This window comes from Ursus arctos, unplaced genomic scaffold, assembly GCF_023065955.2.
Source record: "Ursus arctos isolate Adak ecotype North America unplaced genomic scaffold, UrsArc2.0 scaffold_23, whole genome shotgun sequence".
NCBI classification, from domain to species: Eukaryota; Metazoa; Chordata; class Mammalia; order Carnivora; family Ursidae; genus Ursus; species Ursus arctos.
The window spans coordinates 9347972-9370519 of record NW_026622908.1 but is presented as its reverse complement, the minus strand read 5'-3'; the positions used below and the strand labels follow the sequence as shown (position 1 = coordinate 9370519).

General features: G+C 50.2%; 1 pseudogene; it reads right to left on the bottom strand.

The window, feature by feature from the left end:
- Window positions 1-5753: 5753 nt before the first annotated feature.
- Window positions 5754-6326, bottom strand: LOC113264937 (RNA-binding protein with multiple splicing-like; annotated as a pseudogene).
- Between the last annotated feature and the right edge of the window lie 16222 nt (window positions 6327-22548).

Sequence of the window (22548 nt, the reverse complement as noted above, 5' to 3'; positions counted from 1 at the left end):
GAACTTGAGAAAGCCTGTCTGGACGTGGATAGTAAAGGTGACCATACCCAGAATTCACTTAAGAGCAGGGGGAAAAGAGGGAGTCCACTTGGTGGCTGCTGACACGTGGCCCATTCTAAAGCCCCATCCCTGAAACACCGAGATGTAACCACCAGCCTCAATGGCATGGCCAACAGAAGCCAAGCCGCATGAGAGCCAGGGTGCTGTGGAAAGAACAGACATTTGGGAGATGGGTCTGAATCAGGGCTCCACTATTTATCAGGTCGGGTGCCTTGGGCGAGTCACTTACTCTCCCTGAGTCCCCCTTTTCTCAGCTGTAAAATGGGGGTGACAAACAGACCTCATTCCAGACCTTCCTCATAAAATTTCGGGAGGCTGGCTTAGAACATCAGCTGCCACAGACTGGGCAGGCTCCTCGTGTTGGTTGCTCGTATTACTATTAAAATGATATGTTGTCGTTATTGTTGCTGTTATTATAGGGTTGGTGACAAATAAATACTGCATGTGGCAGCACCCCTACCAGCGTTCTCCTGAGGTTCTATGGGCTTTCTTTTTTGTTTCTTTAACTTGGAAATTTTTATTTTATTTTTCCAGCCTTGTTGAGCTAAAATTGACATATACCATTGTATAAGTTTAAGGAGTACAATGTAATTATTTGATGTCTGTATGTATTTCAGTATGATTAATGGGATAAATCTAGTTAGCGTACCCATCATCTCACCTAGTTACATTTTACGTGTGTATGTGGTGAGATCTACTCTCTTAGCAGCTGTCTAATATACAATACCGTGTTAATTGTAGTCACCACCCTGTCTGTCCATTACATCCCCAGGACTTGCTCATCTTAGAACTGGAAGTTTGTCCCCTTTGACCACCTTCACTCACTCATTCCCCCCATTCCTCATCCTCCACCCCCCACTTCTGGTAACCACTAGTCTGTTCCCTATCTCTATGAGTTTGGTTTCTTCAGATCCCACGTATAAGTGAGAACATACAGTATTTGTCTTTGTCTGACTTATTTTACTTAGCGTAATGCTCTCAAGGTCCATCCATGGTGTTACAAATGGCAGGATTTCCTTCTTTTTTTACGGCCGAATAATTTTCCTGTGTGTGTGTGTGTGTGTGTGTGTGTGTGTGTGTGTACATTTTCTTTATCCATTCATCCATCAATAAACACTTAGGTTGTTTCCATATTGTAAATAATGGTGCAGTGAACATGGGAGTGCAGATATCTTTTCAGGTTAGTGTCTTTATTCCCTTTGGATAAATATCCAGGAGTGGAGTCACTCAATCATATGTTAGTTCTATTTCTAATTTTTTGAGGAACGTCCATACTGTTTTCCATAGCGGCTGCACCAATTTGCATCCCCACCAACAGTGTATGAGTGTTCCCTTTTCTCTACATCCTCACCAGCCCTCATTATCTCTTGTCTTTTTGATAATAGCCATTTTAACAGGTGTGAGGGAGCTCATTGTGGTTTTGATTTGCATTTCCCTGATGCTTAGTGATGTTGGTCCACTGGCTTTTTCCTTCAACACAAATGAGAAGTTGTTACTGGACCCCTAGGGACTCCTTTTAAAATCTCCTTCCTGCTAGCAGTTTGAAAGCCATTGTCTCCTGTAACACGTCAATTTTTGAAAGGTAATTAATTAATGTTTCCATTTTTCATTAATCAAGGATATATACGATTGCCAATCCAAACTCCTGCTCTCCAGGAAATAATCAGTTTCCATGCTGGCCAGTTATAATTCTTGTAAAAAGAAACGACATTTATGCCCAAGTTCATGGCCTTACAATCTGACTAGGATGAAGTAGAAGATACCAGTTGGGCTTAGGGGAATGCTAAAAATGGCATCATCCTGAAGCCCAAGGACACCAACCTGAAAATATGGGATAATCTTAGACCTCAGCTTCTAGAATCCAGGTCAGGGCCAAGGCTAGGGACCACATCTGGGTTCTGCCACTCACTGCATATAAAACCTGGGAGAAGTCACTTAACTTTTCCACGTTTGTTCAGTTGGAATAACATTGACCTTGGAAGGCTCATGAGGGTTAGTAGTAGGTACTGAACAAATATCAAATCTCTAATTTGTTTCCCAAACTTTAGTGAGTATTTGAACAACCTGAGGATCTTGTCAAAATGCAGATTCTTTCTGTGTGTGGGCCGGGAACAGAGATTCTGCATTTGTAACATGAACCCAAGTGAGCAGATGGTCCACAGCTTGAGTGGCAAGGGTCTAACACAACCTCCAGAGGGGGCCTTAAAAGACAGGTCAGAGGGGTTCGATCCAGGAGATGATCCTGGTTCTAATGCAGCCAGCATGGTGCAGTCAACAGAGAAAGGTCTTGCACATTGGACGGACCTTGACTTAATGCCAGTGGACCTCTTCCCAGCTGCGTCACATTAGGGAAGTTGGTGAATTTCACCAAGACTTTGTTTTCTCTTTTGGAGACTGGGGACAAAACTGTCTATACTTCGTTAGATGGCTTGGAATAGTACCAGGGACCATGGACATAAAGCCCCTAACACAGGACTTGGCACACAGTAGATGCCCAGAAAACATTAGTCTCTACCGATTCCCTAACCTTCAACTACCTGCATTTGCGACCTGAATCAGGTTACTTAACCTTTCTTGGCCTGGGGTTGAAGCCTGTGAGCTACCCTACCAATTTTTCTGCTTCTGTTTTCCTAGTTATGGTCCTGGGTCCTAATATTTCTATGGTCATTGCCTCGGGCCTATCTGCCTAATCTAGGTACTTCCTCAAATTAAGTACGAGGGGGTCCACACTCTTGACCTCAGAGGTACAGATGTTGTGTGCTTGCCTGGGGCCCAGTTGAACAGATAGGCGATGGATCTCCAGGTTGTTGGGAGTTGAGAACCCTAATTCTCACACCCCTGGTTTGGGCCTGTTGGCACCCTAAATGTCAATATGGAAAGGAGTTTGGCTCAGCAATGATGAGACTCGGTGATCAAAGGAGGTGGATGAAACTGCTGAGATATAATTTATTAATAAGAGATAAAGAGAATGCTAATTAGGGCAGAGCTTGCGAGAAGGCAAATTCCCAAAGTAAAACTTTAGGGAATGCTCAAATGATTACCATTTTAATTAAAAGTATATCACCCATGCAAACGGCAAGCCACATCTTCTCCAGGGGGCGAGGGCTGTCTGAAATGCAGAGCTGGCTGCATCTTCCAGGGGTGCAGAGGCTGTCAGCTGCCCGGGTCAGGCTGAGCCCTAGTCCCCACCTGGTCCTCACCTAGTGTCTATTGCCTGTCAGGCGTGGGGGCTCCTCCTCTGACGCCCTGTGCCCTTCCTTTGAGGGGCAAAGTATGGCCATAGCTCCTGCCATTGCAGTCTGCCACAGGAGATGCTCCGGGTCCTGGGACACACGCCCCCGCCTCCCCCCGCCTCCCTTTTCCTTCCAGCAACCTCCTAACTGTTCTCCCTGGTTTCCATCTCACCTGCTGTTCCCCCTGCTGCCTGAGCGATCTTGCTAGAATGCTCATCTATCACATCCCTTGTCTGTTTGGAAAACCTCCAATATCTCCTTGTTAACCACACCAGTAGGAATAGCAAGGAGTTCCTGAGGCCTTACTGTGTGCCAGGCACTGTCCTAAGCACTCATTTTATATTCACAACAACCCAACAAGATAAATGTTAATCCCATTTCAAAAATGAGAAAATAGAGGTGAAAAGACGTGACATTTCTGGGACAGTCACACAGTTCGGTCGTGTCAGAGTAAGGATCTGAACCAAGATCTGAGACGAACTTCAAAGCCTACCTTCCTAACCATTAGCCTATGCTGCCTCTGTGGCTCCTTTTGCTGTGGGATAAGGTCACAATGTCCTCCTATGGGAGTCCAGGCCTCTCGGGGTTGGCCTCAAGGACCCCACGCCCTCACCTCCCGCTGTGTCAGGCATCACACTGGTACTCCACTGCCTGGGGCTTTGGGCTATGCTCCTTCCCTGTCCCCTGGGCATCATCCACGGCCCCTGTATCTCCATGACTGTGTGCGGGCTGTGCATTCCCCGTTCCCTCTAACTACCTCCCCAGAGATCTTTCCTCACCTACCAGCCAGGTTTACCTGTTCCCTTCCATGCTCCCATACTTCCCTAGCCTCACTTCCTTCCTTGCTCTCCCTCCACGAGGCACCGAGTTCCCAGGAGGCAGGGACTGTGCTATTCGCCTCGGCATCCTCAGCCCCGAGCCCAGTGCCCAGCAAGGAGTAGATGCTCAGTAATGCTCACCCAGATCGTTCAACCAACCATTAGCCATGCACCGCAGTGGGCAGCGTGGACACTGCACGGAACAGACTAGACCAGGTCTCTGTCCTTGGGAAGCTTATAGTCCAGTGGGGGAGGAATGCAAGAAACAAACAAGCAAATTAACAAACCAGATGATACCAGAGGGTGGAAAATGCTCTGAAGGAACTCAAGCAGAGAGATACAATAAGTTGTCCCTGGAATGATGATCAAGGTCGGCCCATGAGATGGTGCAACGTGAGTAGAGCCATGAACGATGAGGAGACCCACAGCCAGGGTGAGCAACAAGTGCAAATGTCCTGAGGTGGGGACACATTTGGTGTGCCGGAGGATAAGAAGGAACCTGGCAGGGATAGAGAGGAAGAGAAAGCACCTGTCCCAGAGAAGCTTTCACTCTGTGGTGTCTGCAGGGGAGAGTTATTAGAAGGACAGGGAGAACCTGGTTATACCGGAGTCCAGCTTTCACCCAGCCCTGTGGTCACACGCCACACGAGAGTTCTCGGGAAGTCCCCAGGACATGCAAGGAAGAGGCTAGTTGATGACCCTCTTAGGAGGGTGAGGAAATTGTTCACACCAATGGCTCTCAAGCCTGGGGAAGGGGTTTTGTGCAGTTTTGCTCCTCAGGGGACATTTGGCAATGTCTGGAGATATTTTTTGTTGTCTCATCTGGGGTTGGGTGGGGGGTGCTTCTGGCATCTAGTGGGTCGGGGGCAGGATGCTGGACATCCTACAATGGCCAGGACAGTTCCCCAGTGCCAACATTTACACTCTAACCCTCACTGAAGTGCTGACAGCGATGGACTCTGGTCAGCTCTGTGGCTGGGCCTAGGCCCATAGCCAGCTCTGTCCCATCACTCAAACTCACTCAAATCCACTTTTTCCCTCCCACCTCCTGCTCAAGAAACCTTGTCATGGCAACAGAGAAGACCAAGCAACCTTTGACAACCCCTCTCTGATCAAGGGAATGCCACTCAGCACCACTCTGTGTGGATACCAGCCCTTGACATGCAAAAATGGGGTCTAAGAGAGCACCAGACTCTGAGTCCACAGGATTGGGTAAGAGTTACCTCCACAGCCAGTGCCAGTTCTCTCTCTCTCCATTGACCTTTCCAGCAGCCACTCCATTTCCCATGAGAGCATGGAAGACCTTGAAACAAATTACCTTCCTCATTTCTGGGGGGGCAACACCCTAAAGTTCATTTGTCATATTACGGGAAGGGGTTGTCTGTGGGCTCTGACCATGGTGCTATGAAGTTGAGTTCGAGAATTACACATAAAATAAAAACAGACGATATGTCTTGGGGAAAAAAACATTTTTCTTATATTTTTTCTTTGAGACAAACAGATGAGTGCTAGAGGCTGTGGCAAAGTCTTGAAGGGATCCCCACTGGGCAGGGTCTCCCGAGCAGCTGCGGTTCTGTAGGACAGCTTGAGAACACCACCACCGCTGAAGAGCGCATGAGTACCCAGCAGACTGCAGCCAGCATCACACACGGGAACCTGGTAGCGCAGACCTGGCAGCACAGACCTGGCGGGCCTTCCAGCCCCAGGGGTCGCCTCGGAGGGAGGGAGCCCGTGCATCCGGGCACGCAGTGAGGCGCGACAGGGGAAAGTGGGGCAGGGAGAGCAAGGGCGAACTCTGCTGGCTACAGAGGGTACGGGGCCACACTTCGGGGCTCCTGGGTGAAGTGCGGGCACGGTAGGCTCCGATGGCTCCCTGGCAATGAGCGAGGTACAGAGCTGGGCAGGGGGGTACCGGGCCTCGGAGTCTCCGCTAGCTTGTTCTCGGCCATCTTCGCGGTTGCCTTAGCCAACTCTAGCCCTAGTGTTTGAGGGATTTCAGGATCGAAGTGAATGCCATTCAAAGCATTCTTCGCAACTTCTGCTTCTAAGCAGCTGTCAAAACTGACAAACCCTATGGACTGCTTAGATGTGAGCTTTATAAGAGAACCCCGTAGCCCTTCAATGGTCTGAAAAGCAGCTAGAGCTCCCGAGGTGGGATACCCAGGGGGACACCACTGACAAATGGGGTCTGGACAGGTATTTGGGTTCTTGGCATGCTGACCTTCCCTGAGATGACCAAATAATTGTTTGTGATGATGAACACTTATGTAAGTCACCTTGCAGATGCTCAAAGTGCTGTGTTATTATCACAATGCCAGAACGGGACGGGGGTCATGGATTACTCCGTCCAATCTTCATTTTGTAAGTGCGGAAACAGAGGCCCAGAAAAAGAAGAGGCTGGCTTGTTTTCTGGGTTTGAGGAGGGTAGAGCAGACGTCATATGCACGGATCACTGATGAGGAAACTGAGGCCAGGGCTGACCCCAGGTGAGTCTTCCTGGATGGTGCTGAGTAGCAGATGCTGGGGGATGTCATGGGTTGGTACCACTGGTCCTGACTCTGAGCTCCACATCCTTAGACTGAAGCCTCTCCCCGGGAGGGACTCAATGGCATCTGCCTGTGAAAAAGAGCTTTACCTGCCTGTCTTTGCGTTTGGCTGGATCGGGGCCACGCGTGCACCTGCTTGAAACTTTGCTGTCCAGTGGGCGGAGTCTTTATACTTGTCTCTCTGGGCTCCATCGCTCCCTCGGTGATTTTGTTAGCTCCCACCACCCTTACTGCCCTCTCTATACTGGAAACTCCCAAGACGACTATATCCTGTTGATTCCAAGACACGTTTTAGTATCTTTGAAGTTGGGACGTGCCCTACTTTAATTGGCAGTGCTTTTTCAGAGTAGTACATAAAATCACGGTGGTCTCGCAGTCAGTGGCGTCTAATGTTTGATGAAATATGGTACATATTCACTGCAGAACACCCTCTGGATTCCAGACTCATAAATCACAATGGCTTTTCAACATCTCCCCTTGGATGAGGAATAAACACCTCAGACACAAATCATAAAATTGAATTCCCGACCTTCTAGCCTTCCCCATCTCAGCAACCGGCAATTCCATCCCTGTGGTCGTTCCGGTCAAAATCTGGGAGTCACCCTTGACCCCTCACTTTCTTTCCCAATCTACCTCCAATCTATCAACAAGTCTTGCTGAGTCACTTCAAAATAAATCCTGAATCCACCCACCTCCCGCCAATCCACCACCACCCTGATCCAAGCCACGCCTGTCCCTTAAGTGGATTCCAGCAATCGCCTCGGTCTGTCCCCGTGCTGCCCTGCCCACCTGCCGTCTCTGCTCAGGGCGCAGCCGGAGGGGGCCTGTGCTTAAGACAAGCCACCCAACCTCCCCAGCTCCGTGTCACCCTCACCCCTGCTTCATTCCTCTGTTTAATATTTAAAATAACTTATAATTAGTTGAAATTGCACATAGTTATTGCTTTCCGCATTAATTGTCTATTGTCCCCACCAGAATGTGAGCCCTGCGAAGGCATGGATTTTGTCTCTCCTGGTAAGGGTCTAACCCCTACCCTCTGGACCGGTGCCTGGCACGTAGTAGGTGCTCCATAAATATTGCTTGAATGAATTCTTTCCCACGGGATGATGCTTTTGAGGGAGCCTTGAAGTCAGACCAACCTGGGTTCAAATTCTGAAACTATCGCCTCGTGGCTGTGTGACTTGGGAGATTCATTCAGACTCTCTGAGCCTGTTTCTCATGTGCCTGGTGGGAATGAGAACACGTACCTCTCAGGGCTGATGGGAGGATTCAAGGAGTTAATGTTCCCAGAGCACCTGTGTAGTGCCTGACACACAGTAGGCACTCCCTTGTCACTTATTCCTAGTATGACTATTGTTATTCCAGCCTCTAGAGCTAGAGCTCTGGGGAGGCACAGGCTAGTGGGAGGTGAGCTCAGAGGTGTGCGTGCACTCGGTGGGAGGCAGGGCCGGCTGGGATGTCAGTCCCTGCGAGGTCTTACATCAGCAGCACGACCTCCGGGGGGGAGCTGCCCACCCCTCTGAGCTTCCGTGTTCTCACGCATGAGGAGGAGATAACAATCGCATCTATTTTCTACGATTGTTATGAGCATTTCTGGTGCACGCACACGGCACATGGCAAATTCTAAGCAAATATTAACTCACATTATTACCATTGAGCGAGCTTCTCCCACAAACGCGGCGCTCACTCCCTGGATCCTGATGCCCCTGGCGGGCTCTGAGCTTCACCTTAGCCTGCCTTCCTGGAGCTGCACACGGTGGAAGGAGCTTGCAATCACTTTCCAGTGACTATGACGATCCCCCGAGAGAGAGCTACGCGGTGCCCAGCCCCACACCTAGGCAGTCCCCACACCCACCTCCTTGCCAGGGCGACCGAATACTAATGCTAGGCTCTGGTCCTCCTGCCTGCGACCTCTCTGACCACCAGGCGTGATCCCCTTGCCTGCATTGCTGGGCTCGCTGACTTCCGCTGCAGGAAGGGCAGTGGGGAGCCTTTTGAGTTTTCCATTCTAAATATTCCCCATGACCTTCCAGCAACCTCTACATACTCAGCAAAGGAGCTAAATGATAGAAAGCAGATCCTTTTTTCCTTTCTCTCAAGAAACACTATTGTTTCACTCCGAATTATTTTCCTCGCTGGAACTCCAGTGACTCAGAAGCCAAATCAGCCGTTCAAAGCAGGGTGTCCCCCAGTCTCCCCACCTGACCATGGAGTGATTTGAGGAGGTTATGCACAGTGTGAGAGACCCAGGGCAATGGGGAACTGCATCCCACTCCCCTGCCCCAACTCCAGGCTCCCACCCTACCCCAACCATCCCAGGGTAGCCCCATTCCTCTGTGCGGGAGCGCTAGTGGAGAATCAGGCAGGAAAGCTTCCTGCACTCCTGGGGCTTACATTCTATTAGAGCAGAGATGAGCCACAAAGGAAGATACAAAGACATAAACAAGGAAATTTCCATAAAGGCAAGAGTGCTGAAGTAAAAGAAAAAAGGTGACGTGTTAGAGAATTACTGGAGCTGGGGAAGGGTGAGGGTCTCAGCTGCCACTCTGGATGGGGTGGTCTGGGAGGGCCTCCCTGAGGAGGTGACATTTCCATATCTGTCACTGAAGTGCACACTCCCTTGGGGTCAGGGAGCCATATGTATCCCCACACAAAGCCAGTGCTCAGCGAGAACTTGGCAATCCACGCCCATGTGTTAAACACTGACATCAGTAAATGCAGTGAGATGCGGCTCTCTGCATACCTGAATGCACTTAACTTTGTGACTAATTCAGTAACGTCCGCCCGTGCTTTCCGAGCTTTAATCCAAGGAACAGGCTACCGTGAAGTCTTAACGTGTCACCAAAAAATGAGAAAAGTAAGGACAGTGTTGGGAGTTTTCATACAAAAATCTGAATTCACTTAGCATAAAGGGCTGTTGTTTACGCTGAGATTAGGTGTGTGTGTGTGTACACGTGTGTGCGCTAAGGTGTCCTTTCTTTTATGAAATGATGGTGCTAGGAAATGTTCATTTTTTAGGCTTTTTTTTTTTAAGATTTTATTTATTTATTTGACAGAGAGAGAGACAGCGAGAGAGGGAACACAAGCAGGGGGAGTGGGAGAGGGAGAAGCAGGCTTCCCGCCAAGCAGGGAGCCCGATGCGGGGCTCGATCCCAGGACCCTGGGATCATGACCTGAGCCGAAGGCAGACGCTTAATGGCTGAGCCACCCAGGCGCCCCCATTTTTTAGGCTTCTTTTTCTTCAATGTCCTTACTTGGCAAAATAAGTTTCTTCCCATTCTTAAAAAATTTTTATTGGTCTGTAAAATCCAAAGACGTGGGAACCACTGTTTTCCTAGCCTTTCTACTTGGCAGCCTCGAGGTTAAAGGAAACAGGCTCCATCCTGGAGGGCGATGGTAAATGCTCCCCGGGCGGCCTCTGAGCACCTGCCAGATTCGTCCCTGGTTTGGGGCTGGGACGACAGGGCTTCAGGCCTCAGGAAGGCAGACCATACATGTGAGAAACAGCCCTCTGCAGGCTGAGCAAAGGATGAAATAAGAGATGTGACCTTGTGCGCTGCCCAATGAGCAGCACCCCCACATTGCAAAATACTCACTATTGTTACAAATTGCAGGGGAGGGGGGATCGCCCAGAGCCCGCCGTGGCAGAGTTGTAGTGGACTCATGCCAAAGGTCTTCCTGGAAAACACCTCCTTCTTGTGTTCTCATTCTACCATTGCTTTTTCAGCCCCTTTGCCACTCCCTGGCCCTCTCCAGGATTAGAAAAGTGCAGCTGGGGTGGGGGGCAGGCACTAAGAAGGTGCTATGTTTCTTTGATGCAAAAGTTATTAATCCTTCATGACGGGCGCCTGGGTGGCACAGCGGTTAAGCGTCTGCCTTCGGCTCAGGGCGTGATCCCGGCGTTATGGGATCGAGCCCCACATCAGGCTCCTCCGCTATGAGCCTGCTTCTTCCTCTCCCACTCCCCCTGCTTGTGTTCCCTCTCTATCTCTGTCGAATAAATAAATAAAATTTAAAAAAAAATCCTTCATGACTGCCACCAAATCACAGGGCAGCGAGAATGAACGTAGTTTGCTTTCACAAAGCTCCTGGAGAATCCCCCGACCAGGCCCCAACCATTTATTAAGAGAAACAATTGTAGTCTAATCCTCAGGACTGGGGGGGGGGGCGGTTCTCTCCTTGTGAGCTGGTGACTTGGCATCCTCAGCCCTCAGAAGATACTCAGGGAAGCCTGAGGAATTCTCCGCTGTAGGAGTTCTGTGGGGAGACAGGCCCCACCACTCGGAAGGGACCAGCCCAGCCTGTGAATCAGGACTAAATGTACATTTCAGCCAAGACCCTAAGACAGACAAAAAGACAGTGTATATTTTGCGTAGTGCAGTGAACTAAGATGCAGAAGTTCATGGTCAGTGTCTGGTAAATTCAAGACAGTCCTGGATCTGGAGAGAGCTGCTGGGGGGAGGAGTAGGGAGCTACCTTGAGGGGGCCCCCACCTCACGCTTAGAGAGTGCAGTTTTAACGTGCTGGGGAGCGCATGTCCGCTGGAGAATGGAGGCTCATTGGGCTGGTGTCTGACACGGGCCACCTGAGAACACTGAAGGCAAGGCAGCATGGTTGTCAGCAGAAGGACAGACAGACAGACAGAGACGCTGTTGCGTGTAACACACGTTACCTCTCCCTCCCCCGCAGTGGTTAAGGGGGCACGAGCCTCAGGGGCCTGGGACTTCGACAGCAACGCTGGCCACAGGGGACACGCTGGAACAAAGTGGGCCGGTGATATGCTTCCACCACAGGCGTGGTTGTGAAGGAGCCCTCGCACATCAAAGAGAAGGAAGCTTCCGTTTTGTTTAAACCACTGGTTTTAGGGTTTCTTTGTTGAACAAAGTAACACAAGCTTATTCTGAGCCTAATAGAGCATGTAAATGAATTTTCTAAATTTTAAAAATACAAAAAAAGTTATGCTTCTATTAAAGTTAGAATTATGTGAACTATATATATGCCCATGCAAAGACTAGAAGGGCAAATTTTTATGATAAGATGATGGGGTTAGGAGCAATACTTTTCCCATCAAAGTTCCTCTTGTTTATATTTTGATAAAGAAAAAACTGTCTTCCAAGAAGAAAAAAAGAAAATGTCCCTGAGACTGGATACACTTTGATCGTGTCTTTGTATCCTAAGAAGAGAATGTGTGCCTAAACCCTCCTTCCACTATAGGGCCCCAGAGAAATTTTTAAAAAGACAAAGGAAGGAAGGAAGGAAGGAAGGAAGGAAGGAAGGAAGGAAGGAAGGAAGGAGAAAGAAAAGAAAGAAAAGAAAAGAAAAGAAATTAGGAATAAAAATAAAAAGGCAAAGACAACGGTGTTGGCTGTCTCAGTTGGTAGAACGTATGACACTTGATCTTGGGGTTGTGAGTTTGAGCCCCATGTTGGGTGTAGAAATTACTTAAAAACAAAAAAAAAATCTTAAAAAAAATAAAATAAAAAATAAAGACAAAGACAGAAAGGACAGGTCTGCCCCAGGGACAATTGGGAATAGGGCCGTGGACACCCTCAGTACGACTCTGAGAGAGAATGAACCCTTTTTCCAGGCCAACATTTCACAACAGCCACCTAAACCTTGACATCCCCTGACAGAGAGGTGGGAACATTATCAGGAGAGGTGGGACCTGTCCATGGGTCACCAAGACCACCTGGACCTTAGCTTGAAGACATTTGTCCCAGGAATCTCTTCTTCTCTCTCCTGGTGACAAGCTGCAAATAAACCTGGAGACCCAGGAGGACCAAGACTCCTCCTCACGTGACCTCAGCATGTCATCAGATAAACACCTAGGATTACAGATCAATGAGGGAGGGAGGGAGACCTCGTATATTGAACAGAGCACAGGAAGGTTCTCTCAAGGAAGCCTGTCCACTGGGTAAGAAGATGCAGGTTGAGGGCAGGTTATTACACCATGCGTATTTCTCCTACTGGCACTTAGGGGAGCCAGGAGATTTCCCCGGTTCTGCCCCTAAGCCCCCCATCCAAGCAAAGGGCCGCATCGCAAAGGCTTCCTACCAGGGGACTTCTCAACCTTAGCTAACCTTCTTCTCCAGCGGAGCTCCTTGTCAACACCTCTCAGAACAAGATGTGTGGTTTCTGCATGACTAAAAACAGACCACAGCCTTCCTCAGTCCATGCCCTCTTCTCTTTCTCTCAGACGGAGTTTGTGGGCAGGCCATGAAGGAGGCATAGCCCATACCTGTTGAAGAATTTCTGCGAGAGTGGTTTGGGGTTGGTACATGGCAAAGCTTGAGCATTTCTTTAGCTCTGAAACATGGTGTAGGGAAGAGGTCCCAGCTGGGCCCCTAGCTTGCTGTGTGTTCCTGGGCAAATCAGTGTAGCTCTCTGGGTCGTAGTTTCCCCGTGTATATGGGTCAGACAAGAAGATCTTTTTAGCTCTATCTTGGGATAGCAGGATAACTCTGGGATGGATTCCAGGTCCGTGAAATCTGCTCTGGTTTAGGACGTTACACCCTGGCTTGAATTTATGACCAAGACGGCCATTTGAATGCCAATTTGATATTCCTTTCATGGAGAAATGAATATCGTTCACAAAGTAATAATAACCCCTGTGCCAATTCAAACCAGGGAGTAACAGGAAGAAAAAAATTCTCTCCCCAAAGTCGCTTAAATATAATTGTGTTTATACAAATATAGATCTCACACGACTCTAAATACTAAACTCCAAGTGTCTGTTAGCTTAAGCCAAGGGGCCTGATCATTACAATTCTACATTATAATTGTGGAAAGCCCAGAAGCTTCTAAGGAATTAATAGGAAAGGGACACCAACTCCTGAAGAATTCCCTAGAGCTTATGTGGCTTAAGAAAATTTAGGGGTGGTGTGCTAGGGCTTCCCAATATGAAATTCAGATCTTAAAAAAAAGAAAATCCTAGAATTAGAATGGAAGCAGGACACCCTCCCCAACCTTTCCAAGTGCTAGCTCTAAGGTCTGGCCCTTTTAGGCCCAGCCCCCACCAACGCTGGTGCTGACGTCAGCTCACTGTCTTCACAGCCGACAGCCCTGGGAGCTCAGACTTGCTAGATCAATGAAAACATCAACCTTGCCAGACGTGTCTGCCCCACTCCAAGCCCACCGTGGAGCCAGGGGTTCAGGCACGGAGCCGGGCCATCTGTCATTAGGCACCGCTGTTAATTGCTGTGCTAATGAACAAGGTTTGAATTGGAAGCACGAAATGCACATGCAGATTTAGATACAGTTCCGCAGTTCTGGGCCCTATCCCCCAACAGCCTGGCACAGTCTCCAGGATGCAAAGGCAAAAGTGGCCGAGTCACATCACGGGCACAGACAGTGCATAACCCAGTCAGCAGATACTTCAAATAGCAAGTATTGAGAATTTTTCAGCCAGGCACTCATCCATCCATTCATCCATGTATCCACTCAACAACCAGTGGCTTTATGGTGAACAGTGTGTCAAACGCCAGGGGTCCAAAGATGACCATGACATAGTCCCTGCCCCCAGGGGATCGCAGCTTAGCCATCAAGATAGACAACTGGACAAATACGGCAAATACATTGTGACAAGTGCTAGGAGAGGTCAGCAGAAGGGCTGGGGGAACACAGAAGAGGGGTATCTAACCAGCCTGGAATATCAGGGAAGGCTTCCTGGAGGAGGAGAGGATGTCTGAACCAAATCTCAAAGGAAGAGCAGAAGTTACCCAGGAAAAGAATAGAGTAGGGTAATACAGACAGAGGGTCTAAGAGGTAGGAAAGGACACTGACGTTTGAGGAAACACAGGCAGTTGGGCATGGTAGGGCACAGGTGTGTGATGGGGGAGTGCAGGGTAAAGATACTGGGGGTACAGAGTGAGAGAAGGGGAGACAAGGTATAGATGGGGAAGAACCCTGAAGAGCAATTACTCCACAAATCTGGATCAAGCTCTTGTACTATACAGGGAACAGGACTAGGTCAATGTCAGCCTCCGCCTTCAAGGGATAGGATGAGCAAGGGAAGCAGTGGTGGCACAGAGGGGTTTGGAAGAAGAAATGTCAACAGATTGAATTACTCAGAGAAATTCTCAGTGTAGAGGCTGTGAGAACCGGACCTCCGGTTTCAGGCAGAGCGTGAACAAGTGAGCCAGTGTTACTAACCAGACACTATGCATATGTTGACTCACCAAATCAACGAGCAACCAATGCCATGCCATGCTCCCGTTTTCCAGGTGAGGAAACTGAAGCCCAGGGAATTTAAACAGTTTGGCAGCTGGGAAGTGGTACAGCCAGAATTCCAATCCCAGGTGTGCCTGGCTCTGGAACCTGTGCCTTATCCACTACACCATGTTGCTTCCCAAGACTTCCTGGTAGAGGAACAGCATGAGCAAGCCTGAGGGAAGATGGTGGAGGGCACACAGGAGACCGACCCGTCAGGAAAAGGAAGAGAAGATGGGGGCCTTGAACGTATGGGTGACGGTCTAGCAGAGTGACCCAGGCTTGAGCTTTGGAGTCCAACAGGCTCTGGACTTACCCTCCCTTGGCCTCAGTCTCCTCACTGGAGAATGGGGACCTAACCCCTATTTCCTGTGGTTGTCATTAGCATTCAGTGATGTAATGCAAGTAAAGTGCTTAGGACATTGCCTCACAGCCTGTGAGTCCTCAAATGTGGGTGGTTGATTATGTTAATCAACAGTCATCATTATTCCCCATAATAATAACTATCAGTACAACCCCAGAGATAGGTCAGGGTACGCGGAGAATGTTGAGCGCCAGCTCAGGCATGTGGTCTTTATCTCATTGACATGGGGCACCTCAGGGGAAGGTTTTCAGCACAGACATGAAACAACAGGGGTACTAGTGCATTTTCTCCTCTCCTGCAGGACAACCCAGCAATCTCCACTTCCGACATTCATGATTTCTCTCCAACGTGGAAAGATTGCATCACAGTGAAGAAGGGCCCTTTTGACACCTGCAAATGCAGGCCACGTGGTGCCAGTGGAGGGGCGAGTGACTGTCTGAAGCCTGGGTACACACCACAGGGAGCACAAGAAGGGCTCCAGGGGCTCCTGCTCAGATTGGGGGTGGGAGGCCCCGATGCCCCCAGCTGGTGAGAAAGGGAAGAAGGAGGAGGCATCTCTGTGGGCCCCTTAGCCAACTCTGTGAGTCTTGTGAAGGTGTGAGGTAGCCTCGCCCAGTCAGAAGCCTCTGGAGGCCACACTCCTGTAACCATAGACACAGATACTCTCTGGACCAGCCCTCTCTTTATTAGAAAGGATAAGGTGTTGGTCCCGTGGCTTGGAGATGGCTGAGGAAGGGCAGGCCTTTGTGAGGGGCTCACTCCAGCTTTGTGTCCAGTCTGCCCCCAACCCCCTGGATGGTCTGCAGAAGATGGCTCTCTGGAGAATTCCAAGCTGCACCGCTGCCCCTGAGGAAGGGACAGGAGTCTGGCATCTCTCCGGGCCTTAGCATGGCTTTGAATGCTTCCACTCCCTTGTGACCTCTCTATGAAACAGACCTTATCTTCACTTTACAAACAGGGACGTGTGATTCAAAGAGGGCAAATGACTTGTTGGAGCTGTGCAGCTAGTAAGAGCTGGGCTGATCCAACCCCCCATCTGTCTGAACTCCAAAACCCTGGTTTAGCTCCTGCTGCATTCCACCTCTCAGAGCAGGGGTGGACAGATAAAGCTGGCTAGAGCTCTGCAGAAAAAGAACCAAATGACAGTGGCCAAAGAGAAAGGAAGGATCCAGCTGACCTCTGGTTCCAAGCCAGGCAGAGGGACAGTCCTGAGTTTGCTTCACCCTGAGTGACCCTGGGCAAGTCACTTATCCTCCTAGATTCCTGCATCCTCATCTGGAGAATGGATCTCAGAGGACCTACCTGCAGGGTGTCTGTAAAGATCAGAGGTATGTTGTTTAAGCTCTGGTTTAAAATGTGCTCTGTGATGGCAGCTCAGATGAACGGTTATTAGTGCAGGGGTGTAGAGAGGATGGGGGCTCCTTGAACAGCCCCACTAACAAGGAAGATAAGCCAAGAAGGGAACTGTGAGCTGGGCAGGGCATGAGAATCTTCTCCCTCCCCGACAGCTGGCTCTTGGAAGCCAGCCTTTCTTGCTAAGCACTTAGGCATATTATCTAATTTCATCTTCCCCACAACCCGCAGAGGCGAGGATTACTCTCCCATGTTACAGGTGAGGAAACTGAGACTCAGAGGCTAAGCGACCTGTCACTTGGAGCCAGCCAGCTCCTGCTTGTCAGGCTCCCAAGACTGCTTTTCCCAGCCCTACTCCCTGCTGTTCTGGCTCCCCATGGCCACTCAGGACCCGGGTCCATGGTCTCCAGAAGGAAGTCTCTTCTCTGTCCTTGGTCCCCACACTCTTCTCTCCAAAGCTTAGCCCAGGAGCCACACGTGACCCAGCCACCCTTCTGAGCCCCACAGGAACCACTGACCACCTGATGTGAACGATCCAAGCTGCTGATTTCACTAAGACATGGGAGAAGAGGGACTCTGCCTAGAATCTGGGGGTCCCCACCCTCCCTACCTCATCACCAAATGGTATTCGGACCCAGACTCAGGCCTGCAGGACCCAAATGAACCAGCCAGGCAGACACATGGGCCTCTGGAAGGGATTCTCAGGCCGGCCTTCCATCCCCCCCTCTCCATCAAAGTGCCGCCACAACTCCCAATGAGGGCCGGGGGAGCTGTAAAATCCCCATTTGCCACAATTAGCAGATGAGTAATGAAATGGCAGTGGCAGCTGGCAGTGGCCTCTGCTCTCTCGAGGCCCACAGCTCTGCCTCCTGTGAATGCCAGATCATGCCAGAAATCAGCAGAAGGTCTGATACCCAGAGATACCTGGACACACACCACCGGGCTCTCCTGCCCTTCCTCCCAGAAATCCAGACCATCTTTCATGTTACTGGGGAGCTCAAGTTCTCTGCAAGAGGCCTGCACTTAGGGTCCCCAAAGACATAGTGAAATAAGGGAGGGGAGCCCCAAAGGAGGAGATAGGAGGAAGCAAGGCAGAGGAAGGAAGAGTATTTGCAAGGACCCTGGGCCAGGAAGGAGCTGGCCTGGGAACAGAAAGCGTGTGGTGTGGGTGGAGCTCAGAGTAGGGTGTGAGGATAGGGAACGGGCGGGATGTGTGGGGCAGAGGCAGTCAGAGGAGCCCGCAGGCCATCGGGAGGATTTTGCCATGTCAGAGGCATCCCATGGCTCCTTCCCTTCTGCCCTGGCAAGTCCTTTGATGCTTTTCTAGATTTCAGCAACATTTTTAAATTCATCTGTACATGGCCATACTTGCCTGGAAATGGTATGGTGTTGGCTTCCGGGCCATAGTCTGATAAAACTGCCACGAGTGTTTGTTTACAGGTGTGTGGCACATAAGAGGGTTAGAGGCGGCCATCATCCCCATGGTCCCTAAAGCCAAGGGCTGCCTGAGTGACAGGAGAGCCCAGCTCCAAGTGCCCTGCCAGAAACCTTCTGCCTTCTCAGGCGTAGCAAAGAAAGGACCTCAGGGCCCTCAGGTCCAGAGAGTTAAAGGAAGTCTCAGCCAGAGAGAGAGAGCTACTCCCTCAAAATGCTTCCATCCGCTCAGTTCATCAAATCTGCTGCACGCAGCACAAAATAAACACAACCCTAATTAGCGGGTTCATGCTGCAGCTGAATTATCAAAAGTACATCCCGCTTCCAGCCTCAGCATCCCCAGAGAAGACACAGCATCTCCCCAACAGGCCGGCCAGTGTTCGTGGAATCATCACTCCTGTGCTGTTCACACAATTTGCCTCATTTCCTCCAAAGAGCTATTTGCAGAAAGACATCTCCTCCAGGTCTGGTCTCCACGAACTCCCCTGCCCTGGCCAGGTCTGGTCAGATGGGAGGGATAATACGGCGCACCAACGTGCTTGGGCAGGTGGAGCCAGAGAAAGCCTTCCTGGCTGCCAGAACTGGAAGGGGGGATGTCCTCGCATTCCTTCCTTCACTGAGCAAATCTTCATGGAGTGGCCATTATCTTTTAGGTGGTGGGAGGCAGCAGGGTGTGCAAGCATCGCTGGAGTTTCTAGAGCTACGTGGTCAGAGTTCAAACCCTAGCTCTCCCACCCAGTTATAACAAAAGTACTTCTGCCCATTGATTCTCATTGGTTCCCTTGTCCGTGAAGGGTGCTGGGCATACCACGTGGGGGCCACAGAACCCTGGCTGAGAACCACTCCTTCAGCCATTCCACCTGTTGGGTGTGTCACTGGTTCCGGGTGCAACTGCTGGATAAGCCTGGTCAGGAGCCTCATGCAGCTCTGTGGCTTGACCTGGAATTCTGGAATGAGTCCCAGGCCTTTGGTGCTCAACCACACCCTCCTTGTAGGGTTAAAAATAGTCACTTATTGGCAGGCAAGACACATGTGAGTTTGGAGTGTGTGATACCGGACTGATACCAGACACTGATGGGCCACTCGTGGGCACCGTTTTACTTCATCTGCTCAGCAATTTACCAGAAGACACTGAGACTGGAAGGAATTTGGTGATTGGCCCAAGGACATGCGAGCGCTCCGGCTCAGAACGAGGAAGTGTTGAATCAGGGAGGAGATCCCACAGAAGAGCCACCCCCCCCCCCCCCGCCAAGGACACGCTCACACCCCAGAGCCCTCCAGGCTGGTGCGAGGGTGGCTGTGCATTTCTCAGGGTGCACCTCTGAGAGGACCATCTAATGACTGCTGGCAACAGAGAAAGTGGACCGTGGGGCCAGAAGAAGGGAATTAGCAATGATCCCTCTGTCACTTTCTCACCATTCCAAATTCATTCCTCTGGGTGCCAGACACTGTGCAACGCACTTTCTAAATACACGAACGTGTGTTCTTCACACGCACTGTCCCAGGTGAGGCGCCTCCCCCACCCCCACTTCACCTCATTCCACCGCTGAGGAAACCGAAGCTTACGGATGTGATGTAATTTGCCCAGAATCACATGGCTGGCCATGCTCAGAGCCGGTGGTGGTCAAAACCCAAAGTCCATGGGCTTCGCTGTTATTTTCTTACTCTACAAAGTCTTAAGTTTAGTGGGAGGGGAGAGCCTAAGTTTCCAAACTCCCCAGTCAGCTTGTCCCATTTTAAAACAGAAGGGGGATGTGCTCCAAGGCCCCTCAACACTTGTCCTCTGGGGCTGGTCTCAGCCTGGCACACAGCCAGGGCCAGCCGGGGTCTGCGTGGGCCACGCCGCCTGCTCTGATCAGGCTCCTGAGTCCAACGCTTCCCCTCATAAAAGCAGCTGCTGCAGGGAAGGAAGACTCTTCCAGAGAGCTTGGAGCTCTGCTGAGGACGGCCAACCAGCCAGCTGGCCTGGGAGGCAAGAGTTCACCCTGGGCAGCCAGACCTTCTACCCAGAATCCTCTCTTCAGTGATTCCTTCCCAGACAGCAAAGGCACAGTTGATTTACGGAGCATCTCTTAGGGTGAGATGTCAAATATACCTTCATATCCAACATCAAGGATAAAAGGCTAGTGAGCTGCTCTCTCTGAGATGAGGAAAAAGTGGACTCGGGTCCCATCAGCAGCTTCCAGGCTATGTGGGAGGGGGCCATACCTGAGGGATGCTTGCGGCCTGATGGGGAGAACTGGGCTGGGTGGGTGACCAATAATTTCACTTAAAATGTCTATAAAAGTAAGGTTAACAGCAATATTAAGGCATCATTGAGAGGATCTGATGAGAAACTGGAGGAACTAAATTGTTCTTGTTCTGAGGACAACAGTCCCACCCTGGGACTTGGAAAGGGGCAAACGAAGATTTCCCTGCTCTGGGCTCTCTACAAGACAAGCACAGCAGGGACAGGCAAAGAGCACTGCAAAAGCATCTTGAGGAGAAAGAATGGCCCGCAGGCCCCTGGGCCTGCGTGCTGATCTCAGTGCAGGTATTAGAATTTTTAAAGAAAAACTAGAGGTCAGGCTGCACTGGCCTGGCATGGCGGGAGTTGGCGTATTCATATTCCAGAGCTCCTGTAACAAGGTCCACAGACTGGGTGCCTTAAAACATTTATTGTCTTAATACTTCTAGAGGCCAGAAATCCAAAAGCAAGGTGTCCGCAGGCTGTGCTTCCGCTGGGACTCTGGGTGGACTCCTTCCTTGCCTGTTCCCAGCTCCTGCCGGTGGCCAACCATCCCCGCCATTCCTCGGCTGGCAGCTGCCTGACTCCAATCTCTGCCTCCAGAAATGGCGGTCTGTTGGCTGTGTGTCTCTCTCTCTCCTCTTCTTAGAAGGACACAAGCCATCTTGGATCAAGAGCCCTTCCTATTCCAATACGATCTCATTTTAATGAGTTACATCTTATTATATTGACTCTTCTTGCAAATAAGGTTGCATTCTCAGGTAGTGAGAGTTAGGACTTCAATCTGTCTTTTGGGGGATGTCATTCAATCCATAACAATTGGCCACAAAAGAAACAAAATAATGGGCGCCTGAGGGCAGGGCATGCATACAGTGTGCCTGTCCTCCGGAGCCCCCCATCTGCACCCTGGCCCCGGAACGCCCCTCCGTCCCCTCCGTGGAGACGCCCTGTTGCTGCTGCTCAATGATGGGAGCATGGCAGCCACATCCGGGTGCCACCACTCTGGGATTTGTCTGGACAACCTGCAAGCCTTCCCAAGGGGGCACTGGCCCCCACCGCCTAGTTTTCCATACAAACAAGCCACTTGAGATGACTAGCGTCATTCCACCTCCCACCTGCTTTTCCGCACTACCGGGTCTCAACTCTTTTTGGTTGAGAGTAACACCCCCTCAAATACAAAAGCTGTGGATGACACACTCTAAGGGATACAAAGACGTGAAGCACTATGAAGCGAGTCGGTGATAAGTACATAGCTGCAGCTGCAACAGAACCAAGTCTCACCCTTTCTATAAAAGTGCCCACTGGGACGCCTGGGTGGCTCAGTCGGTTAAGCATCTGCCGTCCACTCAGGCCGTGATCGCAGCGTCCTGGGATCGAGCCCCACGTTGGGCTCCCTGCTCAGTGGGGAGCCTGCTTCTCCCTCTGCCCCTCACCCCTGTTGGTGCTCTCTCTCCCTCTGCTCTCTCTCAAAAATTAAAATCTTTAAAAAATAAATAAATAAAATTAAAAAGAATAAAAAATTTTTTTTAATTAAAAAAATTGTTTTAAATTAAAAAAAAATTTTTTTAAAAAGTGCCCAGTTATCGCACTTGTCATGCAGGGGCTATGAAAGCATCGATGGAAATCACGCGGTCCTGGCTACCCCTCCACCGTCCTGCTCCCCAGCCTGGTTCGCCGTGTGTGAGTGGAGGTCTTCTGTGCCCTTTCTGAGCTCTCCTATGGATTATCCGAGCCAAGTTCTCACATCTTTCAAGCCGATCTTGAGAACTAACTCGCTACGTCTTATCCACAGCAGGTTGCACCCCCTCTTCGTAGCAGCGCCCAAACCAGTGGAAACCGTACATATATTCTGTCGTTGCAAAAATCAGCTCTACTTGCGATCTGATCAAAATATGGGGGGCACGCCTGTGAAGGGATGTATGGGACATCAATATACTGAGACACAGTGCTGGAAAGGCTTCCAGGACTGACAAAGAGGAGACAATGGGTACTTTTTTCCTGCAAAGCTTAAAACATAAAAATGGTTTCTGCCTAAGTTATCTAGAAATTCAAATGAGCCATTTTGCCCCATCCTAAGGAACAGAGCTTCTACTCTAAGAAACTAAAATACAGTGTGAATGCCTGACAGTGACCTGCGATGCTAGCCCACCATCAGCGGATGGGACTTGCTCCCTCCTTCTTCCGCCCTCCCTCCATGCAGCCTCTCCTCCTGGCTTCTCAGACACTTGGACCACTTGGCAGTTGGCATGTCCGTACCACTTCCCATAGCTTCCTTCCCCTCTCAGGTTTCCCTCCCGCCTTCATC